We start from the raw sequence: 9768 nt of genomic DNA, 5'->3' as shown, positions 1-9768 counted from the left end.
CGTTACCTTGGAATTAACTTAACCAGAGACGTAAAGGACCTATATGCTAGAAACTATAGATCACTTTTGAAAGATATTGAGGAAGACATAAAAAGATGGAAAAATATTCCATGCTCATGGATTGGAAGAATTAACATAGTTAAAATGTCCATACTACCCAGAGCAATCTACACTTTCAATGCTATCCCGATCAAAATACCGAGGACATTTTTCAAAGAACTGGAACAAATAGTCCTTAAATTTGTATGGAACCAGAAAAGGCCCCGAATCTCCAAGGAACTGTTGAAAAGGAAAAACAAAGCTGGGGGCATCACAATGCCGGATTTCGAGCTGTACTACAAAGCTGTGATCACAAAGACAGCATGGTACTGGCACAAAAACAGACACATCGACCAATGGAACAGAATAGAGAACCCAGAAATGGACCCTCGGCTCTTTGGGCAACTAATCTTTGATAAAGCAGGAAAAAACATCCGGTGGAAAAAAGACAGTCTCTTCAATAAATGGTGCTGGGAAAATTGGACAGCTACATGCAAAAGAATGAAACTTGACCACTCTCTCACACCATACACAAAAATAAACTCCAAATGGATGAAAGACCTCAATGTGAGACAGGAATCCATCAAAATTCTAGAGGAGAACATAGGCAACAACTTCTATGACATCGGCCAGAGCAACCTTTTTCACGACACATCTCCAAAGGCAAGAGAAATAAAAGATAAAATGAACTTATGGGACTTTATCAGGATAAAGAGCTTCTGCACAGCCAAGGAAACAGTCAAAAAAACTAAGAGACAGCCCACGGAATGGGAGAATATATTTGCAAAGGACACCACAGATAAAGGACTGGTATCCAAGATCTACAAAGAACTTCTCAAACTCAATACACGAGAAACAAATAAACAAATCATAAAATGGGCAGAAGATATGAACAGACACTTTTCCAATGAAGACATACAAATGGCTAACAGACACATGAAAAAATGTTCAAAATCATTAGCCATCAGGGAAATTCAAATCAAAACCACACTGAGATACCACCTTACGCCAGTTAGAATGGCAAAGATAGACAAGGCAAGAAACAACAATTGTTGGAGAGGATGTGGAGAAAGGGGATCCCTCCTACATTGTTGGTGGGAATGCAAGTTGGTACAGCCACTCTGGAAAACAGTGTGGAGGTCCCTTAAAAAGTTAAAAATTGAACTACCCTATGACCCAGCCATTGCACTACTGGGTGTTTACCCCAAAGATACAGACGTAGTAAAGAGAAGGGCCATATGCACCCCAATGTTCATAGCTGCATTGTCCACAATAGCCAAATCATGGAAGGAGCCGAGATGCCCTTCAACAGATGACTGGATTAAGAAGCTGTGGTCCATATATACAATGGAATATTACTCAGCTATCAGAAAGAACGAATTCTCAACATTTGCTGCAACATGGACGGCACTGGAGGAGATAATGCTAAGTGAAATAAGTCAAGCAGAGAAGGACAATTATCATATGGTTTCTCTCATCTATGGAACATAAGAACTGGGATGATAGGTAGGGGAAGAAAGGGATAAAGAAAGGGGGGGTAGTCAGAAGGGGGAATGAAACATGCGAGACTATGGACTCTGAGAAACAAACTGAGGACTTCAGAAGGGAGGAGGGTGGGGGAATGGGATAGACCGGTGATGGGTGGTAAGGAGGGCATGTATTGCATGGTGCACTGGGTGTTATACGCAACTAAGGAATCATTGAACTTTACATCGGAATCCGGGGATGTACTGTATGGTGACTAACATAATATAATAAAAAATCATTTTAAAAAAGTGGGCAAAGGATATAAACAATTCATAGAAAAGTAAATATAAAAAGACTCTTAAACATACAAACTATGTTTAACATCACTTGTTAAAAAAATACAAATTAAAAATGCACTGAGATACTATTTTTTGTCACTCAGATTGGCAAAGATCCAGAAGTCCAATAATGTCCGGGGTTGGTGAGGCCTGAAGTGTAAGGATCTCATTTATCACTGGATGGGGAATAAATTGGAAGGCTACAAAGGTCAATATGGCAATATATTAGAATTACAAATGTGCCTCCCCTTTGACCCAGCAATTCCATTTCAAGACCTTTATCCTATAGTTATACCCACATATATGCAAAGTGATGTATATACAAGATTATTTGTCACAACACTGTAGGAGCCAAAGATTGGAGACTTCCTAAACGTCCATTAAAAAGGGACCCGGACAAGGCAATATTATTCAACTGCAAAAAAGAATGAAAGATCTCCAAAATGTCCTAATGGTTGAAAAAAATCAAAGGATGAAACCATGTGTAAAGAGGAGGGAGGGGAATACATATTTACACTTTATTCAAGTGCATAAAAATCTCTGGATGGACCTTCAAGAAATCGGATCACTAAGGCCAGTTTATATTCAAGGGGAGAGAAATTAGACTGTATCTTTTGATGGGAGGAATGGAAAAGAATTTGTAGACCTATTAAGGAGGGCACACATTGCATGGTGCAGTGGGTGTTATACACAAGTAATGAATCATGGAACTTTACATCAAAAACCAGGGATGCACTGTATGGTGACTAACATAATACAAAAATATTATTATCAAAAAAAAGAAAATTCAAATAAAAGAGACACACTGAAAAATAAATAAATAAATAAATAAATAAATAAATAAATAAATACAAACCTCTGTACATCAAAAAAAAAAAAAGAGCCTAGGTTTTAAAGACAATTATCATATGGTTTCACTCATTTATGGAACATAAGATAGCAGGAAGATCGGTAGGAGAAGGAAGGGAAGAATGAAGGGGGGGTAAACAGAAGGGGGAATGAACCATGAGAGACTGTGGACTCTGGGAAACAAACTGAGGGCTTCAGAGGGGAGGGGGGTGGGGGATTGGGATAGACCGGTGATGGGTATTAAGGAGGGCATGTATTGCATGGTGCACTGGGTGTTATACGCAACTAATCAATCATGGAACATTGCAACAAAAACTAAGGATGTACTGTATGGTGACTAACATAACATAATAAAAAATTATTATAAAAAAATAAGGTCCTACAGATAGATGGGCTTAAATCCCTGCTCTCCTACTTACTAACTTTGTGACCTCTCTGTGCCTCGGTTTCTTCATTATAAAACCGCACATTAACAGTACTTATATAGATTGTTAAACAAGAGGATATGTCTACAATGCTTCAGCATGGTGTCGGCATCTAGTAAGAGCAGCCTCTATGAGATGGGATGCTTTCGGCATAACACAAATATGTAACACATAACCAGTTGAGAATGGCTTAAACATAAGAAGGATTTATTATTTCATTTAATAAGGAGTCCCAAGGTAGGGTGTCCAGGATTGGTTGGTTCAGTGGCTTATTTCCAGAATTTCACCACTTATCCATACCTAAACCAGTCACCAGTGAGGTGAATGGATTTACCATGATCGACTTACACTGACCAAGATTTACACCTGATCTAGGAATACGATCACCTCCCCCAGGAGTATGTGCCCCTGAAGATGGGTGAAGAAGGAGCACAAAAGACTGGTGACCGAGTCCTACCTAGAAAATTAGAAAGTGCAGAGACTGGCTTGCTAAGTACTCTGATGGTATGAACAAGGAGTCTGCAAGCTGTTGGGACTCAGCAGCATTCCCAGGGATTATGGCTGAGGATATATGTTTTCAGAGACAAAATACGTACCACACATGACAGTCATCTGGCAGGGGTTGGATTGGTGGGACTCCGGTGGGACTGAGAAGAATTGTTAGAGTTAGGGTGTGAGGGGGAATGAGCTAGAATAGGAGATGGTGGTCAGAAGCTGGATGCTTGAAGTTGGTATTAAAGATTATGGATATTGGTAATGACAGAAACTAGGATTTAATCATTGGAAATAAGTGGCTGATATAAGCTGGAGATCAAGATCTTTGGAGAAAGAAGGGAAGGAACTGAGAAACTAGAAAAAAATAATGTAAGGTTGACATTAAAATACTCAAGAATTGTGACAGAGACAGTACTGGAATGACAGGGACCCCAGGAATGAAGATGAGAGAGGACAAGAGAAAACAGGGGTTCGTTTGCAATAGGGAGAAATAGCGGATGGTATGGTTTGTTGATAGAAGATTCAGAAAGTGAGTTTTAGGGCATGGAAGATTAAGGGGACCACCTATCTAGTCTCTCTCTAGGCCATGCGGTGTGAAGGGTGGAGGAGAAAGTCAACGTCTTGGAAAGGGATTCAAGGGAAGTAGTTTTGACTAGAACAAGGAGGTGAAAGGAAGGTTGAAACAAGTTAAAGATTTAGGGAATTTTATTGACGATTGATTTTGAGCTCCAGAGTGCACGACAGAAGTGATTAGGAATGGTGAGGGAATATGGAAGAATATTCCAGAAGGAAGACTGTGAAAGCCACACGGAGCAGAAGTGATTAGGAATGGTGAGGGAATATGGAAGAATATTCCAGAAGGAAGACTGAAAGCCACACGGAGCTTCTTGCCATGATAAAATTAACAGGAGTCAAGGGCATATGAAATTTACCTTACTGGTTTTGAGAAAGGAAGTTGTGTCAAGGCTTTACACTGAAGGGTAGAAACAGGGGACAAGATCTTCCCAGGAGTCCTGCAGAGTCCGGAGTGGCTTAGTGACCCTTGTGATGAAAGCACTGAGGGTCTTACTCTGAGCACATTGAACTTAAAGCTCCCTGCTGACCTTGCTAATGGTGGTGTAGACACTGAGGCTGGAGATAATAGTCTTACACCAAGCATGAGCTCCTTTCTTGACCTGCTGGTAGATGCTCAGACAACAGGGATGAGATCTAACTCTGAGCGTCCAGACATTAATAGCTAACACTGAGTGCAGCATATGCTAGATACATGACAGTTTTACATGATCCTCAGAATGAGCCTCCGAAATAGGTGTTATTATACCTGTTTACCGATGAAAAATCTGACGCTTAATGAGATTGTGACTGATTGTGATTTGCCCAATGTCATTGTCAGTAAGAGATGGAGAGCAAATGTGAACCAGGCAGTCTGATTTGAAAACACTTGCTCCTTCAATTGTATGGTACACCACCTACCTGCGGAACTTTTTAAACCATCCTGGGTTTAAAACTTGCTTTTTATCCCTTATTCATTTAAAAATCACAAATGCAGTATTTACCCAAAGAAAACAAAAACGCTAATTGGAAAATATATATGTACCCCTATATTAATTGCATTATCTACACAAAGATATGCAAGCAACCTAAGTGTCTATCAATACAGATGAATGGATTAAGATGTGAGATAAATATATATATATATATACACACAAAATATGAATATATATATACAATTACATACACACACACACAATGTAATATTAGCCATAAAAACAGAATGAGATCTTGCCATTTGCCACAACATGGATAGGTACCTAGAGGGTATTATACTAAGTGAAATAAGTCAGACAAAGACAAATATCTAAAAAACAAAACAAATAAGAGAAACCCACAAATAAAGACCCATAAATAAAGAAAACACACTGATGGTTGCCAGAAGGGAGGGGAGTGAGGAATAGGCAAAATGGGTGAAAGGGAGTGGAAGGTCAGGCTTCCAGTTACAGAATAAGTCACAGTGATGAAAAGTACAGCATAGGGAATATAGTCCATGGCAATGGTATTATAATAGCGTTGTACAGTGACACACTATGCTTGTGGTGAACATAGCCTAACATATAGATTTGTCCAATCGTTATGTTGCACACCTGAAACCAATATAACATTGTATGTCAACTATACCAATAAAAACGGGGAAAAATGATAAAAATCACGAATGCTTGTTTGCTCAGATAGACTTACCACTTTACGTATTATAACATCAGGCATTTGGTGGGCTTTAATATGTGCTTTATATTAAAAAAAAAATGCAACACAAAGTTGGTAGTCCAGGATGTATGACCTTACAATACCAAGTGATGAACTCTGTTGCAAACAAATATTCTAAAGATTAATCTTTAGTAATAAAGTGGAGTATAATGTAGAGGTCATGAATACATTCTCCTATAGGATAAATTTTTTTAATGTCTTAATGTTATATAAATGGATATTTGTGGGCTGGGGTAAAATTTAATGACAGTATCAACACATCGCTAGAAAAGCTGTCAGTGCCCACTTCAGTAGCCCATACACTAAAGCTGGAATGATTCAAAGAAAATATGCATGGACTCTTACACAAGAAAAATATGCAAAGTCATAAAGCAGTATGTATTTAAAGAACCTAAATAAACAATACAACCAAATGAACCTTGACTGGGCATTGGAACCCACCCCCCCCCAAAAAAAGTGTATGTATGGGCACAACTGGAGAAATCTGACCATGGACAGTGTATTAGATTATGGAATTAACATTTTTTTTAAATTTTATTTATTTATTTGACAGAGAAAGAGAGAAAGCACAAGCAGGGAGAGCAGCAGGCAAAGGTAGAAGCTCCCTGCTGAGCAGGGAGCCCGATGTGGGGCTCGATGCCAGAACCCTGGGATCATGACCTGGGCTGAAGACAGACGCTTAACCAACTGAGCCACCCAGGTGCCCCTGGAATTATTAACTTTTTTAGGTGTGATACTAACTAGTATTGTGGCTACGTAGGTAAATGACCTTATTCTTAGAAAACACATGCTTCCAGGACCAGGGGGATTTATTCCTGGGATGCAAGGGTGGTGCAACATTCTTAAATCAATCAGTGTGATAGAGCACATTAATAAAAGAAAAAAACCATATGATCCTCTCAACTGATGCAGAAAAAGCATTTGACAAAATAAAGCATCCTTTCTTGGTTAAAACTCCTCAAAGTATAAGAATAACATAAAAGCCATCTATGAAAAGCCCACAGCGAGTATCATTCTCATTGGGGAGAGCTTTTCTGAGAGCTTTTCCCTTCAAGTCAGGAATGTGACAGGGATGCCCACTCTCACCACTACTGTTCAACACAGTATTAGAAATCCTAACGTCAGCAGTCAGACAACAAAAAGAAATAAAAGGTATTCAAATTGGCAAAGAAAAAGTCAAACTCTCTCTCTTCTCAGATGACATGATACTTTGTGGAAAACCCTAAAGACTCCACCCTGTGTGCTAAAACGCACACAGCAATTCAGCAACATGGCAGGATACAAAATCAATGCACAGAAATCAGTTGCATTTCTATACACTAACAATGTGACTTAAGAAAGACAAATTAAGGAATCGATCCCATTTACAATTGCGCCAAAAGCCGTAAGAAATCTAGGAATAAACCTAACCAAAGAGGTAAAGGATCTCTACTCTAGAAACCTCAAAACAGAACACCTATGAAAGAAATTGAGGAAGATACAAAGAGATGGAAAAACATTCCATGCTCGTGCATCGGAAGAATAAACACTGTTAAAATGTCTATGCTGCCCAGAGCAATCTACACGTTCAATGCAATCCCTATCAAAATACCACTGAAATTTTTCACAGAGCTGGAACAAAACAATCCTAAAATTTGTATGGAACCAGAAAAGACCCTGAATAGCCAGGGGAATGCTGAAAACAAAACAAAACAAAACCCAAAGCTGAGGGCATCACAATGCCTTACTTCAAGCTCTATTATAAAGCTGTGATCATCAAGACAGTACGGTACCAGCACAAAAACAGACACATGGATCAATGAAACAGAATAGAGAACCCAGAAATGGACCCTCAACTCTATGGTCAACTAATCTTCTGTGGAAAAAAGTCTCTTCAACAAATGGTGTTGGGAAAATTGGACAGCTATATACAGAAGAATGAAACTGGACCATTTTCTTACACCATACACAAAGATAAACTCAAAATAGATGAAAGACCTAAATGTGAGATAGGAATCCATCAAAATCCCAGAGGAGAACATAGCTAGTAATCTCTTCAACCTCAATCACAGCAACTTCTTCCAAGACACATCTCCAAAGGCAAGAGAAACAAAAGCAAAAATGAACTGTTGGGACTTCATCAAGATAAAAAGCTTCTGCACAGTAAAGGAAACAAGTCAACAAAATGAAGAAGCAACCCACGGAGTGGGAGAAGATATTTGCAAATGACATATCAGATAAAGGGCTAGAATCCAAGGTCTATAAAGAACTTCTCAAACTCAATACCCAAAAGACAAATAATCCAGTCAAGAAATGGGCAGAAGGCATCAACAGACACTTCTCCAAAGAAGACATACAAATAGCCAACAGACACATGAAAAAATGCTCCGTATCACTTGCCATCAGGGAAATACAAATGAAAACCACAACGAGATACAACCTTATACCAGTTAGAATGGCTGAAGTGAACAAGACAGGGAACAACAAATGTTGGCGAGGATGTGGAAAAAGGGGAACCTGTTGGTTCTTACACTGTTGGTGGGAATGTAAGCTGGTACAGCCATTCTGGAAAACAGTATGGAGGTTCCTCAAGACTTTAAAAATAGAGCTACCCTATGACCCAGCAATTGCACTACTGGGTATTTACCCCAAGATACAGATATAGTGAAAAGAAAGGGCACCTGTACCCCAACATTCATAGCAGCAATGTCCACAATAGCAAAACTGTGGAAGGAGCCGTGGTGCCCTTCAGCAGATGAACGGATAAGATGTGGTTCATATATACAATGGAACATTACTCAGCCATCAGAAAGGATGAATACCTACCATTTGTATCAACATGGATGGAACTGGAGGGTGTTATCCTAAGTGAAATGAGTCAGCCAGAGAAAGACAATTATCATACAGTTTCACTCATATGTGGAATATAAGGAATAGCGCAGAGGACCTCAGGGGAAGGGAGGGAAAACTGAATGGGAAGAAATCAGAGAGGGAGACAAACCAGGAGAGTCTCTGGACTCTGTGGGGGGATGGGGTAACTGGGTGATGGGCATGAAGGAGGACACGTAATCTGATGAGCACTGGGTGTTGGGCAACTAATGAACCACTGCACACTACATCAAAAACTAATGAGGTACTAGATGTTGGCTAACTGAATTTAAATTAAAAAAATGAAAGAAAGAAAGGGAAAGAAAGAAAAAGAAAAAGAAAGGGAAAGAAAGAAAAAGAAAGAGAAAGAAAGAAAGGGAAAGAAAGAGAGAGAAAGAAAGAAAGGGAAAGAAAACACATACTAAAAAATACATAGTATTCAGGGGTGAAGGGTCTTCATGTCCCAACTAACTTTCAAATGGTTCGCCCAAAAGAATGTGTGTATTGTGCATGTATGTATGCAAATAGACACACACACACAGAGAAAAAAAGAAAAACTAAAAATGTTAACTGCTGAAATTGGGTCAAGTGCACAGATATTCAACTGAATTTTTCAAATTAAAAAGCTGGGGAAAAGCATGAGGTTTTTAATAAATGTAATAAATGCAGATTTTTTAAAAAGCAGTATTTCTAAACTGTGATTATTTCATTTTCCATGATCTAATGTAGATTTATTCAAGTAGGTTAACAAATACCTATTTCATATTTCATGTATGTAAGCTTATATATTCAAATTGGGAACACCTCTAAAACTGGAAAATTAGTAAGTGGTAAAAGCAGCACACCAACCAGAGACAAAGAGTTGAAAAGGCTGCTGCTGAGGAGCAAACAGGCCTTGGAGGGGCGGGGGCGGGGGCGGACAGCAGAGACCTCCTGTTTTCCCATGTAAGGCTTATTAAAAAGCTATTTAATTCCTCAAATTATATATATGTGTAACATGGTATTTTTTAAAATCCAATTAAAAGAACTGTTTTACTTGGCATCTT

The 9768-nt window shown here is 38.9% G+C and overlaps 1 protein-coding gene across 1 annotated transcript in view; it reads right to left on the bottom strand.

The window, feature by feature from the left end:
- SUCO (SUN domain containing ossification factor) overlaps nucleotides 1-9768 on the bottom strand; it is a 121910-nt gene that overhangs the window by 11557 nt on the left and 100585 nt on the right. The window lies entirely within an intron of this gene.

Source organism: Ailuropoda melanoleuca, chromosome 8, assembly GCF_002007445.2.
Source record: "Ailuropoda melanoleuca isolate Jingjing chromosome 8, ASM200744v2, whole genome shotgun sequence".
Taxonomy (NCBI): domain Eukaryota; kingdom Metazoa; phylum Chordata; class Mammalia; order Carnivora; family Ursidae; genus Ailuropoda; species Ailuropoda melanoleuca.
The sequence above is the reverse complement of the archived record's forward strand: the minus strand, read 5'-3'. Positions and strand labels throughout refer to the sequence as shown.